Source organism: Saccopteryx leptura, chromosome 3 (genome assembly GCF_036850995.1).
Source record: "Saccopteryx leptura isolate mSacLep1 chromosome 3, mSacLep1_pri_phased_curated, whole genome shotgun sequence".
Classification (NCBI taxonomy): domain Eukaryota; kingdom Metazoa; phylum Chordata; class Mammalia; order Chiroptera; family Emballonuridae; genus Saccopteryx; species Saccopteryx leptura.
Window position 1 is genome coordinate 21,443,289 of NC_089505.1, and position 27,450 is coordinate 21,470,738.

Sequence of the window (27,450 nt, forward strand, 5' to 3'; positions counted from 1 at the left end):
AAGGCACATATGAGAAGCAACTATGGGTTGATGCTTCCCATTCCTTCCCCCTTCTCTCTCTCTACTGTCTCTAAAAATCAAGAAATAAAATCATATACATATATATATGCACAGAAAAAACATCAAACTAACCTACACATTCTAGTAACTTGATTCTGAACTGTGAGATTCTAAAAAGAGAATTATGCTAAATTAAAAAGAAAAATCAGACAATTCTATTGGCCTTCCTGTCTCACTGTGATAAAGAATAATGTAATAAACTATAGTAAATTGTACTCACATAGTTGGGAAAAAAATCCTGCTTTGATTCATACAGGGATGAAGAATTCAAAAGAAAATTTAGAACCAACTATTAGACATCCACTTCTGCTTTCTAATTCTCTTTTCAGGCAGGCATATCATCTGTCCTGAGAACTAGATCCCTCGGGGAAGAAAAGGGAAATTGTACAACTTCTTGGGCAATAAGATGTTATGTAAGAGAAATTAAAGAAGCAGATAAGTGAAGGTTGCTCAGTGGCTCTCAGACTTTCGGAAGCAATGGAATCTTCTGGACAGCTGCAAGCATTACAGGTGCCTGGGCTGTTTAGAATTCCTGATTCAGTCGGCCTTGGATGAGCTCCAGGTGATTCAAATGCACACTGAATTTGTGACACATTCCTTAGATATTTATTATGGTAGCTTTTTATTCACAAACACCTACAGTTCCAGACAACTTATAATAGTCCCCAGGTTAGGGCCAACTTGACAAGCAAATAGTTGATAAGGAAAGATTCACAAAGATCGGAAGAGAAAGGCTCAGAAAGCAGGTTTGTGCCTACTTCTGAAGGCCACTGAGGGGGGTGAGAACTACGTAAATAACTCACATCCTGGGTGCTTCAATGGACAACTATAAATGCCATTGTTTCATGACAGTCTAAGGAAATCCATTACAAACATCATACATATATAATCATGTCTCTGATCATAAATGAGAGGCTTTGTGTTTACGTACTGTAAAGAGAACAAGGAAAAAATGTTGCTACATAGTTACAAGCTGAATTGTACTCCCTCTCAAAATCATATGTTGAAGCCCTAACCCAAGTAACTCAGAATGTAATCGTATTTGAAGATAAGGTCTTTGAAGAGAGAATTAGGTTAAAAGGAGGTCTTTATATAATCCATACATTACATTAAGCAATATATGCATTAAGCAAAAATTTCCTACTACCAGAAAATAAAAACTTTCCCTTGTTTCACAGCAACAGGTTAACGTGTTTTTACAAGTCACGAGAACTTCAGACGGGGATGCACAATGCAGAGTGGGGCAATGAGCCAGTCATGTGAGGGTCGTGATGGAAATGAACTTGTAGACCTAGGAAGAGGACAAATCCCAAAGCACGTAAGGGCCTTCTTTTTGTAGTCATAACAAAGAAGTGTATTAGAGACTATCCTTCTGTAATGTGAATTCAGAGAGTTGAAGACTTTTGTCTCATTTAGGAACTAAAATACACATTTAGACACACAGACACACACATTCTGCTATTAGTGAAACTAAAAGATCTAGCCCCAGTGTACTTCCGATGAGGACTTCCAAGCAATGTCTCCCCCACTTCAGCAATGAAGTGACCGGGCTCTGATTTTCATATTTTAACATCTATCTCTTCTTTGTCCTGATTTTATACCAATTTTTAAAGTCTTGTTAAAAGAAAATGATTCTAAATCAGAATGTCTTTATGCCTAGGTTCACCATTGGTCCATATAGTGCCTTAATGAGCCTTTCTGTAGGGAACATATAACATCTTTGTAAAAGCTAGAAGAGTGCCCCTTTCTCCTGCTAAGTTCACCCCTGCACCCGGGCACAGAGCCTGGTGAACTGGGCGTACTCGGCTCTCTAGATGCTCGTCCATGTGGCCAGGCACCCTAGTGCTGGGCACAACATGCACAGCCCCTGAATACACATTTCTCCACAACCTCAGCCAGTGCCTTCAGCCCAACCATCAGCACAAACATCTGGTAGGGACCAGGAAATCCCTTAGAGGTCCTATGTCACAATAATTTAGTGGTTACATTTTAGGACATGCCATAGTAATACATCCTTAAAGGATAACAAGTGTACTTTTCCAAACAGATGGATTCAAATCCATAAATAATAATTTCATTCAACTGGATAAAACCCAGGGTTCTGCTTCATTTCTTGATTTAAAAAAATAACACATTTAAGAGAGAAAAATCATTCTCTGAATTTCTGAAAATTATAGGCTAAAAAGAGATTTTTATCTTCTTGCTGATTAAAAACAAAACACACACACACACACAAAAAACACAAAACACAAAAACTTGTGTTGGATCAGAACACATTTAATAGTTTAATTTCTCGGGATTTACTCAAAACACAATTTGAGAATTGAAGACTGTTCGCTGAGATGGATTACAATTATAAAAGTGCAAGGCCAGAAGAAATAATAAAAAATGTGTTGTCTTTCCTCTCTCTTCCAAAGCAAAAAACAGGAAGGAGCTTCTCCAAAGCATTTTGGAGAGAGTCCAATCTAAAAGAACAGTCTCCACTTTGCAATTGCTTTTACTCATTTGTTGTTCCCTGACACTTTCATTTTTTCAGTTTCCTCAATCAGAATTTTCTGCCAATACCTCCAGCAAAGAAGGAAGGTCAGTGTGCAAAGTCAATAAACAGCCGGTGGGCAGTCGGGACTTTACTTAAAGCAGCATCTGCAGAAATGCACTCTCAAGCAAAGCAGCTGTCCCTGTGCTTGACCCACACATTCTGCTCTACAGCTAAGCCTGTGCAGTCTACATGGGGAATCAGCCTCATCCCCATTTTACAGGTGAGGAAACTTGAAGCCTCCGGAGTGTATGCAACTTGCCTAAAGTCACACAGTTAATAAATGTGAAACTGAGATACGAATCCAAAGTCTAATTGGAGAGCCGATCTGTAAACCACAAAGTTTTGCCGGCTTCTTTTCCCTCGTCCTCCCTAAAAAATGGCTTCTGATGTCCTCAGTCTTATAGGGAACTTATTCCTATCTAAGTCCATTCGACCTGCTGTGTCAACATAACCCCAGACTGGGTAGCTTATAAACAACAGAAATCTATTTCTCATATTTCTGCGATCAGGTACCAGCAAGGTCAGATTCTGTGTCTAGGGAGGGCCCAATCCTGGTTCACAGATGTCCAGCTTGCTGCAATTTCACATGGCAGAAGAGGCAAGCAAGCTCTTAGGGCCTCTCTGATAAGGACAGCAATCCACTTGTGAGAGCTCTACCTTCTGACCTAATCACTTCCCAAAGACCCTACCTTCTGGTACTGTCACTTTGCAGGTTAGGATTTCAACATATGAAATCAGGAGTACACAAACAGCATTCCTTAATCAAGGTTTTAAATATGGAACAATTATTAACATCTAATAACCTAGATCTGGGTGAACACATGAATCTCTTTTCATCATTTAGAACCATTATCTTCTTTCCCATAGTAACGTCTTCATGTCAGAGTTTCCCCAACACTGGGATGTTTCAGGTATTAGAGCATTTGACCAGGAGTTGCCCATCCAGAAGTCCGCAGAATTATTAAGGTTCACAGATAACTCTCTTGTAACAAAGAGTCACTATGGTTATGACTGACCCAAGACTGTTGAAGAAACCACGCATGGACCCATGGAGAGAGAAGTTGTACAGTCGGGAGGGCAGACAAGATAAGAGAGGACATGCTAGCAGATGAACTTGCTCAGGCAGAAGGTAAAGAGATGTACCGCCGGGGTCAGGGGTCAAGTCGCCTCCTGAAATCTTCCCACCCTCATCAGGTTTACATTTACAAACGTTGCTGTGTCTGACACCTGATTTGGCTTTCGCTCTGGAATGTGAACCAAGCTTTTGTCTGGAAAATACAGATGAAATTTATGTAAAAAAAAAAAAAGAAAAAGAATTTTGAGTCCAATTTGGAAATATCTGTGTCTTTAATCAAACTTTACATTTTATAAATATACCATGAAATATTTTTTAAGAGAAATCAATAGAGTTTCCAGGATCATTAATGACTGTTTTTCTTCCAACTCTTAATACCAGCCATGGACCATCTCACAGAATGTTTTCATTCCTTTTGCTCCTCCTCTTTCTCTTAGACAAAGTTCTTTGAGCCACTCTTTCAGTGGCTGGTTACTGCCTATCAATTCTCCAAGGAAGTAAATTATTACTTTTGGCTGCAGAGAAATCTGTTATCCAACATCATCAATGCATGAGGTTTTCACATAAGGGACTTTTACCTAACTAAAGCTCCTCTCTTCAAATGTAAAAGGTGTTCACTTATTTTTTTTTGTTGGAAATCCTCCTCTAAAATCCAGTGATATATCTCATTCCTTCCTTAAAAAGAGGTCAATGGACCCAACTTATTGATGACTCAGATTGTCACTATTAATACCTTTGAACTGTGTGATTAATATTCACCGCAAGAGCAATGGGAAAATTGGTCAGCAGTCAGGAAAGGGAAGCCCCATTAGATAGCAGCAAACAACTGGCAAAGCTGCTCCCCGTGGTTGCCTGATGCACTTTGGTTTGTTTTAAAATGTTTCTTTCCTTGGCATTAAAATGTCAACCCTGCCTTGGTTATTTCCATATACTGACACTGTACCATTCCTCTTACAGGTTAGATAAAAACCAAGCATTTAATCATGCTAAGCTCTGTGTAGGTTGGCAACCTTCTATAATCAAAACTACTAAGTAAAACAAGGAAGAAAAAATTAGTATCAGAGACAAACTGAGTGTCCAATACTTCACTCTTTATACTAAACAGTTGCTATATACTCCATCAACAGTGCTCCCAATAACTTTGTGAGGAGGGTGGCAGAATTTTCAATTGACTAATAACTAGATTCCAAAGAAGTTAAATTCTGTATCCAATCCATCCCGGTAGTAAGTGAGTAGGCTGGGACTTAAGCTCACATCTGTCCAGATGCTATGTTGATGTCCTGTCCACTCAATCCTGCACTGAAGCTGTGGAAAGAGGTGGCGGTCAGTGGGGATAGTACTGTTAGGAAGAAACACTCTTTCCCACTCTGAGATTTCCTTCCCTGCAGGTACCTCTCTCCACCTCCTCCTGCCACAGGGCATGAATTCCTCATCTGACTGGTGAATCTAGAAGGAGAAACTGTTCGAGGTAGCCCAGCTGCTTCTTCCTTTATTCTCCTGGAAGTGGGCTTGCCACAAAGAACATGTGTTCTCCTCTGCTCTGCTGCCCTGCTCTTCATTTCCAGTGACAGCAATAATACTGTAATGCAGGGGTCCCCAAACTACGGCCCGCGGGCCGCATGTGGCCCCCTGAGGCCATTTATCCGGCCCTGCGGCACTTCCGGAAGGGGCACCTCTTTCATTGGTGGTCAGTGAGAGGAGCAAAGTTCCCATTGAAATACTGGTCAGTTTGTTGATTTAAATTTATTTGTTCTTTATTTTAAATATTGTATTTGTTCCCGTTTTGTTTTGTTTTTTACTTTAAAATAAGATATGTGCAGTGTGCATAGGGATTTGTTCATAGTTTTTTTTTATAGTCCGGCCCTCCAATGGCCTGAGGGACAGTGAACTGGCCCCCTGTGTAAAAAGTTTGGGGACCCCTGCCGTAATGTATGCATAGCATTTTCATGAGCCTGGCGTTTCCTGGAACCTCGGTAAGTGATCGCTATTAACTTGACTATTTTAGTGCCAGAACATCCTCTGAGATATGAAAGCATCAAATTGTTAGATTATTTACCTGATGTGATGACCATCGGTTCGCATCCGGCTTTTTTGGCTTGACCCCCTAAGTGCCCCATTCTTTCCCCCCAAATTTGTACATGCTTTTTGTGGAAAGTTGAAAAAACTTTACTACACATTCCTTGCAGCTCCTCCAAACCAAGACGCGTAGACTTTCTCAATACCTTGAATTTGCGCCTTAAGACTGGGACTTGCTTTGTCAAACAGTGACATTAGTAAATATGATGCAAGCAGAGGCTTGGAAAGTGCTGGTACATGGAGCTTTCTACTGTGAACCCGGATGCAACCACATGAAGACGTTGGGCTTGCCTGCAGGAGGACGAGGCCCCCAGCCAACCCATCAACTGACTGCAGGTACATGAAGGAACCCGGGAGACGTCAATAGAAGACTGCTCAGCCAATCAACAGAATGGTGAGAAATAATAAATCATTACTGTCTAAGATGTTAAAACCTGTTCATGTTTCTTAGATAGCAAAAAACTGGCTGATATAGAAACAGGCATCTAGAAATAGCACACTACCATAACAAAAGCCTAAAACATTCAACATTGACTTTGGGACTATTGGCGCAAACTGGGAAATTGACACGCAAACTCACAGTGGAAGTTGCAAGAGCGATGGGAAAATTGTTCAGCAGTCAGGGAAAAAAGGCAAGTCCCATTAGATAGCAGCGAACAACTGGCAAAGCCGCTCCCTGTGGTTGCCTGAAACTAAAATTGACACAATGAATTTTGGGTCTAGCTGCAAAGCTCTCAAAACAATATTGAAAGTGTTTATGGAGCAAGCCTCATATAAGGTTCTGCAAGAGTGAGATGAGCTAAAATGAATCATCTAGTCAAAAAGCATTGTTTAGAGAAAACAGAAGAACCAGAGCTCACAAGACCGGAAAATGAATCTTTTATCTCTCCAGAGTCTCCAGTTGGAAGAAAATATTCTTTTTTTTTTTTTTTTTTTTCATTTTCTGAAGCTGGAAACGGGGAGAGACAGTCAGACAGACTCCCACATGCGCCCGACCGGGATCCACCCGGCACGCCCACCATGGGGCGACGCTCTGCCCACCAGGGGGCGATGCTCTGCCCATCCTGGGCGTCGCCATATTGCGACCAGAGCCACTCTAGCGCCTGGGGCAGAGGCCACAGAGCCATCCCCAGCGCCCGGGCCATCTTTGCTCCAATGGAGCCTTGGCTGCAGGAGGGGAAGAGAGAGACAGAGAGGAAAGTGCGGCGGAGGGGTGGAGAAGCAAATGGGCGGGAAGAAAATATTCTGATGCTAAGAAATGGCCTCAGAGTAAAGACCTTTGTAAAATGTAACGTGGTGTCTAGCAAGCCATCTCAGCTAGACAAGGCGGCTCTACAGCTCCTAGAGGTGTCATCGCATAGCAGCCTGACAGCCAGCCCAAAGCAGACAGTGTGGCAGTGGCTTTTAGGGACATGAATCCTAAAACTTCTTAGGATATCTACCACGTTTGTAAGAGTTTGACTGACTAGAACAAAAGTTTGACCTAAAATAGAGATCATTCAAAGGGAAAGAGGCTTTTGGGTATCTGACTTTCTATGAGCAGGAATGAGGTCAAGGAAGCTATTTAGAAGCAAAACTAAGCCATTTCTTATGAGAAAAGAAGCATATTCAAGAGGGTGGAGCCAGGAGCAGTGGAGAACTAGAAACCAGTGAGCCACTCCTGAGCAGCACAGCTGGTCCTAATCAAGGATCATCCTCTGGCTCAGGAGTGGGGGAACCTAGCACCATGGACCTCGGTAGGATTCCTATGGACCAGTGGTCACCATCTGTATCCTGTCCACGTGCCTTTGTTTTTAGTGGATTAAGTATTTTGGTTTTCCTTTCCCTGTTTCACCATTTATGTTGAGTGTCTGTGAGGAGATAGTTCATTTCTAGTCCACTGTCTCAGGATCAAGAGGCTATCTGAGGTAACCCATCTGTACCCAGAAGTGATTCAAATCATAGATACGCCTCTGGATTTAGAGACTGATACCTTAATGGGATGAGATTTCTGGGAAACCTTAGGATGAGTGTGTTTTTCTTATAGGAGAAATGTGAATAAATTTCATCAGAGGTAGACTATACTTGATTAAAAAAGAAAGGACACAGAGGCCTAGCAGTACCTCCAATCAAGAAGTTGTGTCACCCTGGCTGGTTGGCTCAATGGTAGAGCATTAGCCCAGTGTATGGATGTCTCAGGTTCAATTCCCAGTCAGGGCACACAGGAGAAGCAACCATCTGCTTCTCCACCCCCCCTTCTCTCTCTCTCTCTTTTCCTCTCCTGCAACCGTGGGTGAGTTGGAGGCCCCAGTGAGGCGCTGAGGATGGCTTCATGGCCTTGTCTCAGGCACTGGAATAGCTCAGTTACCAAGCAACAGAGCAACAGCCCCAGATGGGATGAGCATTGTTCAGTAGGGGGCTTGCCTGGTGAGTCCTGGTTTGGGCACATGCCAGAGTCTGTCTCTCTGCCTCCCTGCTTCTCACTTAAGAAAAAAAAAAAGAAGCTGTGTCAGTTTCCCTACCCTTTGAATCTGGGCTTGGCCATGAGATGTACTTTGACCAAGAGGACAGTAGCAAACATGATGCAAGCGGAGGCTTGACCAGCACTAGCACATCTGGGTTAGCCTCCTGGATGATAGGGACCACAAGAAAAGAGAAGCCGCATGACCCAGGTGACCCACCACTGTTGCTGTATGGCTGAGCCCAGGTGAGTTGAGTGAAAGAACCACTTAGTACTTTCCATATTTCCCCATGTATAAGACGCCCCCATGTATAAGACCTTAATTTGGGGGCCCGAAATTTGGGAAAAATATGTATTACATAAAGTTACTGAACTCAAGTTTTATTCATCATAAAATTCATACAACTCCTCATCACTGTCAAAACTCCCATCCATTAGCTTGTCCTCATCTGCGTCTGATGACGAATCACCGTCTTCATATATTGCCTCGTCCTCAGTTTCATCTCTGGCATTTGAAATGCCACAACCACTTTATAAGATGCACCCATTTTTTAGACCACCAATTTTTTGAAAAAAGGTACATCTTATACATGGGGAAATACAATACACTCTGCCACTTACTGTAGTAAAAGCTTTACTTGAATTATCTCATTTAATCCTCACACCCAGAAGAAATGACACTATGATTTGGGGGTGGCTTGTTAAACTGACGAAGCTAACAGGTGCACCCCTCTTCAGTTTCTCTATTCCCCAGAATGTGTGTTCTTCTTTAAGGGCAACCCAGGAGAGCGACAGGGATCATGGATAAATCATAATTTTGGAAAGTAAATACTCCTGCATTTAAAACTAAAGTTCATTGCTTTGATCTTAAAACACAAACATAAGCAGCATGTCCCAAAAAATTGTCCTGGTGATGTATGTCACCCACCTGATGATCAGGGCCTAAGCACACACCTTGATTTGAATGCAGTATACATTTACCATATTCTATTCGAGTTGTACACAAACGTTACAATAAAGCATACGCATAAAAGGAGCATCTGTTTCTTAACATGACTGAGGACAGCCTTCCTTTCCTTTTGAGGATTGTGGTCACAGCCATGGTAAGAAGAAGAAAAAAAACAATGCTAAAAAAAGATTATCTCACACACAAGCAGGCTCTGCAGAAGGGTTCTGCAGACATCGTTTGATAGTGCAGTGTGCTAAATAGGAGTCCTTCGCAGCGGGGGCTGGGCAGCACAGACGTGGGGCAGCTTTCACCTTGGCTGGGTTTCAGTCTCATAAGAGGTTCTGAAACGTGAAGAGCCAGTTTTGGAATGGAGGGAGATAGCTCTAAGTGTATCACAAGTCTGTTGTTCAGATTGCCAAAATGAAGAACACCGGGCAGGCATAATGCAGCTTCCTAACACCACTTCACTGCCATATTCCAAACCTTCCTTAGTCATCCAAAACTGGACCACAACTGTTTCTTATTATCATACTAAAAAAGTAAAAATTGGTGGGATGTCAACTAGGTTGCTAAGACCGTCGGAAGTTGATGACAGCCCTACGAATCAGTCAGAAGACGAAAGGCAGTCAAGGTACCTCTTTTCAGCCACAGAATCTGCTCAGGCTTCCACATCTACTTAGGGAATCGCAAGACAGTGGTCAAGTGTTGCGCCTGGGAGATATTCAAGCCCCAACTCTGCCACCACTGGGCCCAGCCTGGGCTACCTCCCTGGTTTCAGGGGTCCCAGCAGTAAGAAAGGTCAATTCCTAATGGATGAGTGCTTTTCAAACCTCCGCATGTCACATTTCTTTGTAGTCACCTTCTCTATACCTTACCTTCCTCATGTATAATACCTCCTGCTTAGGATGGTGGAGAGGCTTACACGAGGTAATCCATGTAAAACTCTTAGAACAGTGCCTGGCAGAGTAAGCACTCTGTATTTGTTGCCAATCAGTGTCCAGTGTCTATTCTGGGATTTTAATTCACTCAAAAAACACACACACACACAAAAAAACTAGTATAGATTCAGAAACTATTGTATAACTAGTCCCCTTAATAATATACTTCTAATAGTTTATTACCCATCTTATCTACAATCATAAGTGAACACTAATACCTGTGCATTACTATATTGTTGGGAGTTTTAAGTTACTTTTGTTTCAGTCTATTTCCATAAAATCTCTTTTTTCTAAGTATGAAAGTAGCCCATGATCTCTGGGGGAGGGAGGAGAAGAAATCAAAAGATATAGAACTGTTTTACATGGAAAGTAGACATTCTACACCATATTTACTAACTATACCAATTAACCACGGCCAAGTCTGTTATTCATTCTCCCAGACTCTTTTCTATCCTAAAGTTGGTGAATAGTTAGGAGACAGTATTCAGAAGAACTGCCCCTGCTAATGTGAAATACGGAATGTTTCCCTGGTAAACCACAGGACTTCCTTGGGGTTTCTCCTGCTAGCACATCTCTCGGGGACGCAGGACCATAGGGCAGGTCCCACCATACTTTCCCACCAGTAGTATTTTTGTGCAGTTGACATCAGGTAAAAAGGAATACCAAAGGCAATCTGGTGCCTAAACTGTATGTGAAGAGAAAATTCATTAGCTAATCTTTTTTTTTGGGGGGGGGGTGCATTTTATTTAACAAACTCAGGCCACAGAATATTTGTAACTTAAATTTGAAACTTGCACCTACTATGTGCATGTATCCCAGAGGAAACAGGAAGTAATGCTTGACAGGAAATGTTTTTTTGTGACTTCTTTATAAAATCTTCAGTTATCTTCTTTTTACATTAGGATTGTATCTAAAAAGAACATCAGTGTTTTTTTAGTTTTGGGGGTATATACCCAGTAGTGGAATTGCTGGGTCATATGGTAGTTCTATTGCAGCATTGTTCACAGTGGCCAAGACATGGAAACAACCAAAAAGCCCTTCAATAGATGACTGGATAAAGAAGATGTGGTACATATATACTATGGAATACTTACTACTCAGCCATTAAGAAATGATGACATCGGATCATTTACAACAACATGAATGGACCTTGATAACATTATACTGAGTGAAATAAGTAAATAAAAAAACTAAGAACTATATGATTCCTTACATAGGTAGGACATAAAAATGAGACTCAGGGACATGGACAAGAGTGTGGAGGTTATGGGGCGGGGGAAGAAAGTGAGAGGGTGGGGGGAGGGGAAGGGCACAAAGAAAACCAGACAGAAGGTGATGGAAGACAATTTGACTTTGAGTGATGGGTATGCAATATAATCAAATGTCAAAATAACCTGGAGATGTCTTATCTGAATCTATGTACCCTGATTGATCAATGTCACCCCATTAAAATTAATAAAAAATTTAAAAAAAATATGGAGACCATCAGCAAGAGACTCTGCTTTTGCAAGTTGATTTTGCACCTCCATTTCCTGCCTTAACCACTGGTTAATTCTGCATTCCTCCAAGCATGATGAGCCATTCGATCTGATCTTCCAATGACCTGTGGAACTTCTCCTGCTCCAGCAAATGCAATCTTTCTGAATTTCCTGAAGTTCTTTAGTCAACCGTAATCAACATTCACACTGGGGGCATTTCTGGAGGCAGTTACTCACCACCAGGGGCCTAACTTCAGTCAGTAACTCCATCCTTGGGAGAGTTTCACCATCATCCCAAAGCCTGTCCTGTTCGATGGTTCTTCTTTTGTTGACCATCGCAATTCTTTCTTTAGCTCACATTGCTTCCCAATTTCATTTTTCTTGAGATACTTTGTTACTTTCTCGAATTGTTTCATCATTAAAAGAGTTATTTGTTTCTGTATCCAATCTTGGCATTTTTCTGATTTTGACATCTTTCTCTTGTTTTTGAACATTCTAAATCTGGTTTTGTATTCTTGAATAACTCCTCCAATACTTCATCTTCTATGGCTTAACCATCCATTTCCCTCTTTTCCTGATCTCAGTTTTTCTGTAGAAAGAGAGCTATTGGCAGAATTTCTCACAGTGGATTTTGAATCTATATCTGTAAATAAGTTATCTGGTTTTCTCCCCACAGGCCTATTCTGAGATAAATGCTGCTCCTTTTCCACATTGAGGGGTGTTTGTTCTAGAACAGAACAAGCCATTTCTATTCATGCCGATTCAGATGAAGAAGATTTTTGATATTCTTCATCCCTTTCCCTCTTCTTGGTGGACGGCTGGAAGTCGTTTTGGATGGAGTTGGTCTGCGGCTGCTGGGAAGCCCGCGCTCCACCTCTGTTTACACCTGGGAGCTTCATTGGTGGAAGCTGTTAGTTTGGGATTTTTAACCTAAGTAGAGTATTTGATACTACCATATTTCTTGTCATTTATTTACTTGTTTTTTAATTGAATTTATTGGGGTGACACTGGTTAACAAAATTACACAGGTTTCAGATCCCCAGTTCTACAACACATCTTCCATACACCATATTGTGTGTCCCACCCTCCAGGTCAAGTCTCTGTCCATCACCATTGATCCTCCCACACCCTCCTCTACCTCTCTCCCCAGCAATCACCACACTGTTGTCCGTATCCGTGACTTTCTTTTTCTTTTTTATCAGAGCTTATTTTGGGGTATTCTTCACAGTGGGTGTTTCTTGTGAATGCATTCTGAATTTTTGTTCCATTCTGGAGATTTTGATTCCCTTGGCCTTTTATCCAAATCCATATAGTACTGGGCTGGCCTTGAGGATCACTATAATTCTCCACAGCCATGAAAATAGCTGCCAATACAAATTCTGCTTCAGAAATAGGTATAAGACCCTGTCTTTGGAGCATATCCATAATTGAATGAATCCATTTCTTCTGAAAGTCAGAAATTAAGGTCCATGAATTTGTTATTGTTACATCAACAATACAAGTTCCGGGAGCCAAGAAGAAACTATCTTCTTCATTTTCTTCTGTTATCAACTTACCATCTCCTCCTCCAAAAACAACTGCGGAACTTAATTTTTTATGCTGCTTGGCATTCAGAAATACAAATGTTTTCCCCTTGAAGATCTGCTTTCCTTCCTGTCATCCTGACAGATCAATATTTTAATTTCCAATAGTTGGTTCATCAATAGAGGGGTAAAAACTTTCAATTTGTGAAAGCTGTTTCTTGCACTGAACTGCTTTAAGAAATTCAGTAACTATTCTGGCTTTACAATTGGACGTCCAAAAAAGAGTGTACATTTTGTTTTCATGGTAACCGATATCATGACAACCGGGTGTATTCTTCTGTCCAATTGTTTACAGAAAGTCTTCCAACCTGCAATATGGCTTGATTTAAAGCAGTCTTCCCAGAGACATCTAAACAAGAAGAGCATGCAGCCACAGGCTCACACTCCATTCTGAATTTACTTTCAAACACTCTAAAAGTAACTTTATCACCTGTCCCCAAAGTTTGGTAAAGGCTATTCTGCATTTGTTCTTCATTAACAAAGGTACCATAATTAGAATTATCTTTTACTGTCAACATAGGAATTTCATGTGTTTGACTCAGGCTGGTCACAGGAAAGCTCGCTATTAATATGGCACAATTGTAACTGATTAATCATTTTCAATGAAGATGTCACAGTTCTTCCTTCCAACAGTGTACTCAATACCCATTAAAAGTCTGTGTGATTCTCAGCTTCTCACAGTGAGCACCTGCTCTCTCCTCATAGCTGGACTGCCATAGCTGACATGAGACACTGTGGGCTGTCACACCACAGGGGCCATTGTCACTGGATTGGCCAGGCCACCTCTGAGAACCCACAGGCAGGACAGTAACAAGTTGAGGACTCTCAGGATCATGTGGCTTCCACAACCAATACGCCCAACACCCTGCCCCGTGCACCTTCATTAGCTAATCTTAAAGCACCTGCCCTCTTTTGGGAATTACTCTGGAGACAAAGGTGCTGGCAGGCACCAAATTGCATGTCTGATAGTAAATTCAAATAAGGAGACTACAATAAAAGAAAATTACCAGCCAAAATCTCTGATAAACATAAATGCAAAATTAATAACAAAATATTAGCAAACTGAACTCAACAATGCATTAAAAGGATTATACACTACAATCAAGTGATATTTATTTCAAGGATGCAAGGATGGTTCAACACAGGATGCAAGGATGCTGCTACATCACATTAACAAAATAAAAGATAGAAATCATATGATCTCAATAGATCCAGAAAAAGTGCTTGACAAAATTCAACTTTCACTTATAATAATAACTCTCAACAAAGTAGAATAGAGGAAATATACCTCAATATAATAAAAGCCATATATAACAAACCTACAACTAACATCATACTCAACAGTGAAAAGCTTAAAGTTTTTTGTCTAAGATCAGAAACAATTCAAGAATGCCCACTCCTTCCAAATGATTCATCAGAGTATTCTAAGTCCTAGCCAGGGCAATAAGACAAGAAAAAAGAAGTAAAAGGAATCCAACTTGGAAAAGAAAAAGTAAAACTGTCACTATCTGCAGATAACATGATACTATATATACAAAAGCCTAATGACTCCACCTAAAAAACTGATAGAACTAATAAATATTTTCAGAAAGCTGCAGGATACAAAAGCAATATACAGAAATAAGTTGTGCTTCTATAATGAACTAGTAAGAACTATTAGAGAAAGAAATTAAGAAAACAACCACATTTACAATTATATCAAATACAATAAAATACCTATGAGTAACTGTAATTAAGGAGGTAAAAGATCTGTATACTAAAAACTATAAGACATCACTGAAATAAATTGAAGAAGAGACAAATAATGGAAAGCATACCATGTTCATGGACTGCAAGAAGTAACATTGTTAAAATATCCATACAACCCAAGGCAATCTACAGATTTACTGCAATCTCCATCAAAATTCCAATGGCATCTTTCACAAACTTAGAACAAATAATTCTAAACTTTGTATGAACCCACAAAAACCCCAAATAGCCAAAGCAATCTTGAGAAAGAAGAAAAAAGTTGGGGATATCATGCTCTCTGACTTCAAACTATATATATAACTAAAGGTATAGTAATCAAAATAGTATGGTATTGGCCCTGGCCGGTTGGCTCAGTGATAGAGCATCGGCCTGGCGTGCAGAAGTCCAGGGTTCGATTCCCGGCCAGGGCACACAGGAGAAGCGCCCATCTGCTTCTCTACCCCTTCCCCTCTCCTTCCCCTCTGTCTCTCTCTTCCCCTCCCGCAGCGAGGCTCCATTGGAGCAAAGATGGCCCGAGTGCTGGGGATGGCTCCTTGGCCTCTGCCCCAGGTGCTAGAGTGGCTCTGGTCGCGGCAGAGCGACACCCTGGAGGGGCAGAGCATCGCCCCCTGGTGGGCGTGCCAGGTGGATCCCGGTCGGGCGCATGTGGGAGTCTGTCTGACTGTCTCTCCCCATTTCCAGCTTCAGAAAAATACAAAAAAAAAAAAAAATAGTATGGTATTGGCATAAAAACAGACACATAGATTAATGAAATAGAATCAAGAGTCCAGAAACAAACCCATACATATAGTGCCAATTTATTTATGATAAAGGAGCCAAACCTATACAATGGAGAAGGGAGAATCTCTTCAGTAAATACTAGTGGAAAAACTGGACAGCCACAAGCAAAACAATGAAACTAGACCACATATTTTACTATACACAAAATTGACTCAAAATGGATTAAAGACTTGAATGTGAGACTGAAACCATAAAATCCTAGAAGAAAGCATGGGCAGCAGCTCCTAGACATTGGTCTTGGTGTGGAATTTTTGAATCCAAAAAGAAAGATAATAAAAGCAAAAATAAATAAGTGAACTACATCAAACTAAAAAAGTTTCTGAATCAACACAATGAAAAGGCAAGCTAGTGGATAAGAGAAAGCATTTGAAAATCATATATATGAATAAAAGTAATATCCAAAATACATAAAAATTAAAATAACCCATTAGCAAAACAAAAAAACAAATAAAAAGAAAACAATCCAATTAAAACATGGATAGAGGATCTAAATAGTTCTCCAAAGAAGAAATACAGATGGCCAACAGGCACGTGAAAAATGTTCAATGCCACTAATTATCAAGAACATAAAAATCAAAACCACAATGAGATAATCACCTCACACATATTAGAATGACGATTATAAAAAAGGAAATAGCAAGTGTTGGCAAGGATATGAAGAAAAGGGCACCCTCATACTCTGTTGGTAGAAATATAAAGTGGTGCAGCCACTATTAAAAACAACATGGAGATCCCTCAAAATTTAAAAATAGAACTACCATATAATCCAGCTATTCCACTTCTGGGTATTTATTCAAAGACTGAAAGTAAAACTGACTTATGCAACTTCCTGATTTCAACACATTTACAGACAGAACTATCAAGATAATACGGGAAATACATCTTCAGTTTTCTGTGTATTTACAAAAACTGTCTTAATTTCAATAACTGGTGTCAACTATGACACAAAAATATGTATAATAGCTTAGTGTTTAAATGAAGCTGCCAAGTCGAATAAACCTGCACTGGACTCCCAGCTTTGAGTAGACTAGAATAAATACCATCAACCTCAAGAGGTATGTGGTAAGGTTCCTTACACAGAGTGAGTGAATTCTCAGCCAGTGCAATCCTTATGATTTTACTCATAGAGGTAAACATGCACACTCTCCATGAGCATCAACAAGAAAATCTGCAGATGGTTAATGACTTCTTTGTTTTTTACTTATTGCCCTCAATCTGTCCTGGCCTAAAGAAACTCCACTATGGCCACCTTATCCTGCCTTCCTTCTAGACATGCCCTCCAACCAGAAATGTCTCATCCCCCTTCCCTGGCCAAATTCAAACTTGCCCACTTAACCATCCCAGTAATAGAGCCCATCCTCTATTTTATAAGGCAACAAGTTTTGGTGACTATGTCTGCTCTTATGTGTTAGCAGCTTAATGGACCACTCCAGTCAGACAGTACATTTGTATTTTTAAAGATGACTTCTATATTCTGGGTAGAATGGCAAATTGAACATTACTTTTACTCCCTTTCAAAATCTCTCTAAAGGAACTTTCAAAAAGGCACACACCAATGAGAATAAAGAATGGGAGAAAAGAGAGCAGAACAAAATTTTGGAAGTTGTAAAGCAAATGGACAAATGATAATTAGTCTAGCAGAGAGGAGAAAACCGAATGCTAAGCTAACAGTGGAGATGGCAAGGGGCAACCTAAGCTGCACTGTAGAATAAATACCCGAAGGCTCTGAACCAGAAGTAAAGGCTGAGAACCTACGGAAAAGAAGGTGATGGTGAGGTAACTGCAAATAGAATCTGGTTAGAAGCCTTCTTAAAAACTGAGAATATACACCATTCCTTGCCCTTCCCTGGCAGGAGAGTAGACAAGCTGGGCTCTGAATTGAGAGACCCAATTGAAAAGGGAAGGGTTAAGCGAATGTTTTCAAGGAATGTTTGGCTTCCAAGCCGTCATCCTTCACCTACTGCCCACCACACTGACCTATATCTTACAGGCAGAAAAATGGATGGTCATTTTCCATAAGGTAGAAAGAAAGAGAGAAAGAGAGAAAGGAAGGGAGGGAGGGAGGGAGGGAGGGAGGGAGGGAGGGAGGGAGGAAAAAAAGAAAGAGAAAAAGAAAGAAAAGGAGATAAAATATAACAGAGAGCCCTGGCCAGTTGGCTCAGTGGTAGAGCATCGGCCTGGTGTGCAGGAGTCCCGGGTTCGATTCCCGGCCAGGGCACACAGGAGAAGCACCCATCTGCTTCTCCACCTCTCTCACTCTCCTTCCTCTCTGTCTCTCTCTTCCCCTCCCGCAGCCAAGGCTCCATTGGAGCAAAGTTGGCCCGGGCGCTGAGGATGGCTCTGTGGCCTCTGTCTCAGGTGCTAGAATGGCTCTGGTTGCAACAGAGCGATGCCCCAGATGGGCAGAGCATCACCCCCTGGTGGGCATGCCGGGTGGATCCCGGTCGGGCGCATGCGGGAGTCTGTCTGACTGCTTCCTCGTTTCCAACTTTAGAAAAAAAAAAATTAAAAAATATAACAGAAAAAATAAGGAACTTAGAGGTCTAGTCCTTTAAGTTCAAGTTCTGAATAATGAGAATTCCAAAGAAAGGACGTCATATAAGCTTAGAGAGAGAAAGAGAGACAGACAGAGAGAGAGGTATCACCTACAACGCAGAGTCAAACACTTTGGACTTCCAAATAGCAACAATGGAAACTAAAAATAATGAAACAATATCTTTAAACTTTTGAGGAAAATACATTTTCAACTCAGAATTTTATACTCATCAATACTCATTAATCATATGTGAAAGTAAAATAAAGATGTTTTTAAATATACAACATCTGAAAGTTTTTTCTCTCTAATGTCCTCTTTCTCAGGAAGAAACTGGAGAATGAAGCCCAACAAAACAAGAAAGTAAAGCAATAAAAGGTACAGAATACAAAATTCTAGCATGAGATCCCACATAGGAGAGAGGCAAAGGGCACCCCAAGACGAAGGCAAAGAAAAACTCTAAGATGATAGCTGTGAACTTGAAGAAAAAGACCTCTGTCTAGATTTGGTGAGTGTGCTGGAGGCGAGATTCCTTCAGACAGATAAAACTGATAGAATTCCTAATAGGTCAAAATTTCTTGATAGGAGATTTAGACAATTTGGGGTTAAATAGGTTTTAAGTAGAAGTAAAATTAATCTAACAACAACAACAAAACCAATTAACTTCCAGAAGTGCAAAACAAATTCTCTAGTAGCGGAAAAGTAATCACAATATAATACATGTCCCAGCTATAATTAGCATTTTCATAACTGTAAAAATATAATCACTGACTATTCATCTAACTCAAACTATAATATAGCTATATCAGGAGGCTGGACAGGGGAACGTGTTTGTGGGGGGAGAGGGGAGAAAATGAGCTGAAACACCCTCTTCCACAGAGGCAAGTTGGTTGATAGGTAACACCTAAAATGGAAAAATCAATAAACTAATAGAAGTGTATTATTTAGAGCTATGAATATAAACAGCAAATGAATCATCAAAAATAGTTGAAAGTGGTTGCCTTTGTGGATAAAGATACAAAATAGAAAGGGATCAACTGTTTTCATTAGACTTTCACTTTTCATTAGTTGTATAGAACTGGTTGACCCTTTAACAATATACATTTAGGTTTGATAAAATTAAAAACTAGAGAAAGAAAAAGAAAGAAAGGAAGGAGGGAGGGAGGGAGGGAGGGAAGGAGGGAAGAGGAAGGATACAAGGAGGGGGAGAGAAGGGAGAGAGAGAGAAACAAACATAAAAGATATTCTGAAAATCCAAAACACTAACCAAAAGTGCAAGGCTGTGGATTTTGACTTTAGGAACCTTCCATCTTACCTGCTTACTTTTCTCTCTCTCTCTTTTCACATAAACATCTCTTTGCAGATTCCATTTTAGAATTAACACATATATATTTATAAGTGGAATGTGAAATTCTCTCCAAGTTAGTTTTTTGACTGGACTAAATCCAAAATTCCCACCAGGGCTTAAAAAAAATCTGAAAATGAAAATAATCCTAACATAAAGCTCAAATAATAAGTGATTAAATTTTTTTAATAAATTGAACACAGCACTAATGATGTGAAGGAAGCCACAGCAGATATTAACACATCATAAGATAATAATGAAAAGCATGATATTTTTGGAAATATAAAAATTATTAAATGGACATGAATAAAATATTGAGAAAGTAATATATATATATATATATATATATATAAAATGTTAGTGTATGAAAAAGATGCTTTCAAAAAATATTAGGGGAAGAGGACCTTCAGCGGTGGCACAGTGGATAGAATGTCACTCCAGAGAGCCAAAGTCACTGGTTGGATCCTGGGGTCCTGGTTGATCCCAAGGTTACCAGCTGGAGCCCCAGCCAGGGCACATATGTGAAGCAGTCAATGGGTGTCCAACTAAGTGGAACAATGAGTTTGATGCTTCTCTCTCTTTCTCTCTCTCTACTCCAATTCCTCTCTCTCAAAACATAACCAAAGAAAAAATATTAGGGCAAAAATGTATTTATCTCTAATTCTTAGTATAAGTCCCATAATATGCCTCAGGCGACATCAAAGAATTAAAACTGCAAAATTAATAAAAGAAACACTAATGGAAAGTAAAGTTAAATATTTATCAGTATTCTAGGGAAATGATAACTTTCTATGAGATTTTAGACTGTGGGAGAATATTAAAGAAAAAATAAACAAATTTAAATAAAATGTGAAATCTTTGTGCAATAAGAAAGAATAACAAATATTAAGAATTAAAGCAAGAGTCTGAAGAAAAATTTGCATAAAACATAATAGACTTGCGTAGGTACTCAAAATTATGTGATGAGACAACCCCAACTGATAAGAAAATAACTTGGCCATAAAATACTGAGCAAAATATATAAAAAACAATTAACAGAAAATAAAATATGCTCTATACAAATATGAAACAATATCCATTGTCTATTACTTAGCAAAAATTATGAATTTATAATAACATACTAATTTAGATGTATTAACTCAGTAAAAATGAGGAGAAAAATCAGATTTATCTATCCTTTAGTTACTAGACTAAATGGAGAAAATAAAAATAAAAATTCTTAGAGTGTGTTTACGCTGCTATCTAGATATGTAGGTATCTAGATATCGAGAGAAAAAAGAAAATGTCCAGCGTGTTTTAAGTTTCAGCAAAAGGTAATTAGTAACTTGACAAGTTTTCTAGTTAATCAACAAAAATACATTGATAAAATGAAATTTTTCTCTACCAACTGTTAATATTTTCAGATGAATTGACACAATTATAATTTTGATTAAAAAACAAACTTCATCCTCTAAAGAGTTCTACATTTTTATTTTATTTTTATTTTTTTTAATTTTTTTTAAAGAATTAGACTTTCTTTTTTTTCTTTTTTTAAAATTTTTTTTTAAATTTTTATTTATTTATTCATTTTAGAGGAGAGAGAGAGAGAGACAGACAGACAGACAGAAGTGGGGGAGGAGCAGGAAGCATCAACTCCCATATGTGCCTTGACCAGGCAAGCCCAGGGTTTTGAACTGGCGACCTCAGCATTTCTAGGTCAACGCTTTATCCACTGCGCCAACACAGGTCAGGCAAGAGTTCTACATTTTTAAAAGGAGAAAACAGCCTGCTCAGGCAGTTGCTCAGTGGATAGAGCGTCGAATGGGGACACGGAGGACCCAGGTTCGAAATCCCAAGGTCGCCAGCTTGAGCGCCGGCTCATCTGGTTTGAGCAAAGCTCACCAGCTTGAGCCCAGGGTCGCTGGTTTGAGCAAGGAGTCAGTCTGTCTGCTGTAGCTCCCCGGTCAAGGCACATATGAGAAAGCTATCATTGAACAACTAAGGTGCCGCAACAAAGAGTTGATACTTCTCATCTCTCTTCCTTCCTGTCTCTATCTGTCCTTCTCTCTGTCTCTGTCCCTGTCACAAAAAAAACAACAAAAAAAGGAGAAAGTATTTCATTTCACCACCCATAGCCTTTTATTAAAAATTCCAATTATTAATGAAAATATAAAAATTGAACTGCTTTACAATTAACAAAGAAGCCATTCACAGTGGCTAAATTCATTACCTAGGCTTCAATAATAAACCAAGTTCAAACTATACAAAATAGAAAGTGTAAGAACAAATTCCCAGAACTATTTCCCTGTCTACTCATATACTTCTTATATCTAATATTTACAGTAAAGCAAGACAAAATATTAGACCATAAATTAAGTTATACATACTTGAAATAAATCAAGAGAAATGCCAAAGCATACAAGGAAAGACGCAAGAAAACACGGCAAACACTCATTTGAAGACATCCTATGTCTGTATTCACTTAAAGTCACACTTCAAACCTGACTTACATTTTCACTTGTACTGTAATTTTCAATTCTATTTTTTAAGTACAGTGGTCCCTCATCTATCATGGGGGTGGGGGTGAGGTTCCAGAACCCCCTCAATAGGCAAAAATCTGCAAAGTGGCGACCTTATATTTATTTTATTATGTATATATATTTAAGGCTTTTTTTCAATTCAATATTTTTTCATACATTTTAATTAATATTTTTTACATTGTTTTCAATTTTTTAAGCTAGAAAATGCTTATTTTACTGCAAAATAATTAAAATAATAAATATATAAAAATACCTATGTACTACAAAATCCCACAATATAGCAAAGAATTCGTGATACAAAATTAGATATATACAATTTAAAAATCCGTGATATAGTGAGACTGCGAAAAGTGAACCGCGATATGGCGAGGGACGATTGTATCGACGTGGTTTTAAGATGCTGATGGTGGGGATGTGTCTAAGTTGACTTAAATGAGACACAGCAGAGCATTCTGTACTTCCATCTACTTCTGATATGTGCTATTTCATGATGACTTAACACTCCCTTCCTGGAATCAACCAAGTAAAGTTCTCTGTAAATAAAATAGACTTTCAGAGGTTAACTACGCGCACGTTAGCACTTGGTATATTTGCTTTGTGATGTCAGGTTAAACAAGAAACAGGTTCTCAGTAGAGAGCCAATGTGGTCACCTTCTCAGCCCAAGCATCGCCTCTTAATTCAGATACTGTATTTAAGGTTATTTATTTATTTAATGTCATAAATGTAAATAAATCGCAGTGGAAGAGCTGCAGGTGATTCAAATATTAAAAATCAAGTAATCGCAATACCCGCTTTCAACTAAGCTTAGCACTGTCGCGGGAGAAATAAGCACGTACGGAACTGGCCAGCAAAGGAGAAGAGGATCCAGCATGAGCTTCTGAATGGGGCGAGAGCTACAGACCAAGACACAGCGCTGTCGGCTCGCACCAGGGCAAGACGGTGAAGTGGAAAGATGAAACGCACAGACACTTACCCCCAGCATATGTACTGCAAACTTGGTCCATAACAACACAAACGCAAATCTGTCGAGTACCTTTGTACGCCAGAAACATCAGATTCTTAAAAGTCACTTTTAAAAAGCTGTGGTATCAGCTTGTGATTTTCAGAGCTTTATGTTTATTTTCTCTTACTGTTTGTTACATATTAAAATGTGAACAAACAGACCTCTATCAATGGCACATTGAATGGAAACACAGAAACTTCCTTCCCTGTTCCTGACTATGTATCTTACTCAGTAAACGAAGAAGCTACTTTCTTGTCTCTCTTTGCCAATGCATGTGCCCACAAACTGGACACACACACACACACACACACACACACACACACACACAGGATTGGTCAGTTTTGCACTAGACAGACCAAAAGATCTTCCTTCATTAAAAAGTGGCCCCAGGTCTTGTAACCAAAGCCAGTTTCCCAGCTTCTATTTTTCTATGTTTCATGAGAATGGGAAACATTTTCTGACCTTATACTAAACCTGGCTTCTGGCTCTGTGATCTCACACTTGTCAGTGCTCATTTTGAATACTCACCGTATCTTATTAATTGCTTTACTGCCTGTCTTCTCTGTTCGCCCATCAACAACATGGGGTCAGAGTCTATACTTGTTGGTTGTACCCCAGAGCATCCAGCATGTAGGAGAGCTTCCACAAATATTTGTTGAATGACTATATTACCAGAATGATGATTCCCTTCAATCCTTGTTGATGAGGCTAGGTCTCTTGAATTCAAAAATGAAAAAGATGGTCCTTGCCCTCACATTGCTCACAGGCTGGTAGAGAAAAATAACGATAATAAGTGTAATGAAAGGAGAAAAGGCGTCTTAGAGAAAATGGTGTGTGAGCTGATTCTAAATAGTGTGACAGGAGTTAGATGAGCAAGGAGAAGAGGGAGGAAACCCAAGCAGAGACGACCTGAGCGAAGGCACGAAGCATTGAAGGTATAGAAACTATAGCAATCTGATGTTATAGGAGTGAACAAAATGTATCAAAATGTCGTAGGGGTTTATTAGATTAGGTTTTAGATGACTAGTATTTCCTGCAATGACCTGACTCAACATCGGGTAAGTTGAAAAAAAAAAATTACTCCCTATTTCAATAAAACAGATAATATATTTTCCAGTCATGGTTATCTCTTTCATTCTATTGGATGATCATTTATGGTTTTGAAACAGTGCCTCAAAGCTTCATCTGGCTAAAGGTTTCCCGGAACCTTCTTATTCTCCTAGAAAATGTACTGATTCCTAGAATTCTCTGATTCCCCACCCTCCTAACTCCCTCATCTACAAACTATTCAAGGAATTTGGCATCCCTCAGCCAGGTATCTAAGTTATTAAAGGGCCCAGCCAGAGACATCTCCCTGCCTCTCCAGCAGTCTTGGTCAGAAGCCAGCCCAGGATCCAGGCCAGGCTCCCTGTTGGCCACACAGGAAAGGTGGTATAAAAAATAAGGAATGAATGTCACTGTATCAAGCCTGCTGGGATTAAAGCCGAGGTATTCTCCTTTGTCCCAGGGTTCCCATGGCTTCTTGCTCATTTGAAAATGCCATCAAGGACATAACAGTTTAGGGCAAAGCTTGTTGAACTCTGGCATGTAGCAAAATCATCTAGGGGAAATTTGTAAAAGTGTCAGTTTGTGGGCTCCACTCTTAAAGATTCTATTCCAGTTGAATCTGAATGTGAGGCTGGACTTTCCTTTCTGTTCTTGTTGTTTGGGGAAGGTAGTGTTTTTAAATATCCCAGTTAATTCAGATGATTATAACCTCTAGGCTTTAGTGAGATCCAATGGACTGGTTTGGTGCCTTCCAAAGGCTTAAAAAGAAGAAAGAGGGAGAGAAGAGAAAAAAAAATGTAGCCCAACAACACAAAACTGTTTACCATTTAATAATGTTAAAGCCTAGAATTATAATAAAGACCAGTATGTATTTCACTTTTGTTCTAAATCTGGACAGCGGAGGGTTTTTGACCCTCTTGTCTATTACGCATCACTACTCCACTTGTCCTGGTCTACACTCTCTTGGCTCTTCCTCTGCTCCTAATCGTCCTAGGATTAAGATTATTGTTTCCTTGTTGTTGGTCAGCTATTCTAAATCCTCAAGGACCTAGGTCACAATGCCAATTTCTGGCTCCACTCAACAGAGTGATGTACGAGGTCCAAAAGGTGCAGAGGGGAATTCTCTGTCACAGAAAAGTTGTGGATGATGTAATGCTCAGATCTCCTGCAGGAGAGAAGACCTTGTTTCCCCATTTGCCAGAAATAATGGCTGCTAAGGGCTCACAGCTCCAGGAATTGCCCTTGATTGAAGAAAGCTGTTAGCCTAATATTATGCCTTCGGCCTGGGTACAGCCACATTCTAGCTCAGGGGTCCCCAAACTTTTTACACAGGGGGCCAGTTCACTGTCCCTCAGATCGTTAGAGGGCCAGACTATAAAAAAACTATGAACAAATCCCTATGCATACTGCAGATATCTTATTTTAAAGTAAAAACACAAAACGGGAACAAATACAATATTTTTTTTACAAAGAACAAGTAAATTTAAATCAACAAACTGGCCAGTATTTCAATGGGAACTATGCTCCTCTCACTGACCACCAATGAAAGCGGTACCCCTTCTGGAAGTGTGGCAGGGGCCAGATAAATGGCCTCAGGGGGCCACATGCGGCCTGCGGGCCGTAGTTTGGGGACCCCTGTTCTAGCTGATGTGAGGGATACAATGACCAGCTCCCTTACTTCAACATGGCAGAACAATTCTGAAAGGCCATCTCAGTTCCAAAGTTCCGTTCTGTTAAGACCACCATTGTACATGCACCATAGTTGAATTGTTCTCTCTGTATAAACCTGAGGACCTCTCTCTCTGCCTGTGTTGTTCCCAGAGCACCTACCAATAAAGCTCCTGTACATAAAACTCGGAGTCTATGTCCAGAGAGTGTCATTGACCTGAGGTACTGAACTTGCTGTCTTCAGTCAAGTACTGACAGCACAGTGTAGTGGGCCTCTGCACCCCACTTCTTGGGCAATATTAGGTGGTCACTCAATCTCTTCAAGTGTCTCCTTCTTCATCTATAAAATTCTAATACAGACAGCAACAACAATAATAATACTTATTATTTCTATTAAATGAGGCTTTTATGAGAATTAAAAAGAGTCAATATGAGAGGATCTGAGATGGCAGCAGAGTAGGTAGAAGCTACACTCACCTCCTTCCAGGACCAAACTGAAATTAGAACTAAAATATAGAACAGTCATCCAGAATAACCAACTGAAGACCAGCTGAACAGAAGTCTTATAACCAAGGATTTACAGAAGAAGCCACATGGAGATTCATAAGAAGGGCAGTGTAAAGCCAGTAGCCACGGCCACCATCACAGCTGCCTGGCCCATGCAGGTTCGCATTTGATTCAGACAGATGGTAATGACACAACGGAGCCAAGAACTGGTGGGCCATTAGCTTAATCCTAGCTTGCACCCAGTGGGCAAGAAATACACACAGTGGGAAAACACTTCCTTTTCTATTCAGGTCTCCCAAAGCCACTGACTTATCCAATTTATCCTAGGATCAAAAGTTTGTACCTCACCAGCCTTATTCACCTCTGTTCCCCATCTCCTTCTCTCTGCAAAAACTCTGCACAAAATGGCTTCTCCTTCAGCACTCTGCCATCTTGGCTGCCTCTCCTTTCCTCTACGTGGCCTTTCTCTGCTCTCCCCTCTAATGCTAATATCAAGACAGAGAGAGAGCAAGCTCTCAGTCTGCCCCATTTTATGGTGTAGAAATTAAAGCCTTTATCCAATATACAAACAAGGAAGTCACTGATACAAAGTCACTTAGGGCAGGAAAGGCTTAGTCTTAAAACTAAGCCTTAGGATATAACAACCCTGCCTGTTTACAGCCTGTTCCCCACACCCAATGCAAACTATAAGTGAGCAAACCTATATTTACAAACTTATTTGACCAACAGGCAGATACACAAAAAGGGCTGGCCCTCCACCCATGTATAGTGGGTTCTCAACCCCACGCTGGATTCCCCAGCCCAGGGCACCAGAGCCAAAGAAAGGAGACCACATAATATCTGGCTGTAAAAATCAGTGGGGATTCTGCCCACCAGGGAGGGTCAGGAGTCTGTCAGAAACCCAGGTGTCTTCTTAAAGATCCAGGGGAAAAAATTGTAGTTGCAGCTATTTACCCCGGGCTCTGGCAGAGGGGGGATGGCTCGGAGCAGACTAGAGTTGTGTGAGGAAAAACTAGGTTATATGGTTCTGGGAAGAGAGCTAATAAAGAGATCAGTCCAACAAGAGGATATATCCTTATAAACATTTATGAGCCCTGGTCAGTGGCTCAGTGGATAAAGCATCCTGGTACACTGAGGCCACAGGTTCAATCCCTGGTCAG

General features: G+C 40.1%; 1 protein-coding gene and 2 pseudogenes across 3 annotated transcripts in view; all 3 read right to left on the minus strand.

Moving 5' to 3' along the window:
- Window positions 1-27,450, minus strand: part of STX11 (syntaxin 11) — a 50,201-nt gene that overhangs the window by 5,193 nt on the left and 17,558 nt on the right. The gene's annotated exons all lie outside the window — the stretch shown is intronic.
- Window positions 9,329-12,454, minus strand: LOC136397060 (nibrin pseudogene; annotated as a pseudogene).
- Window positions 12,761-25,861, minus strand: LOC136397061 (nibrin pseudogene; annotated as a pseudogene).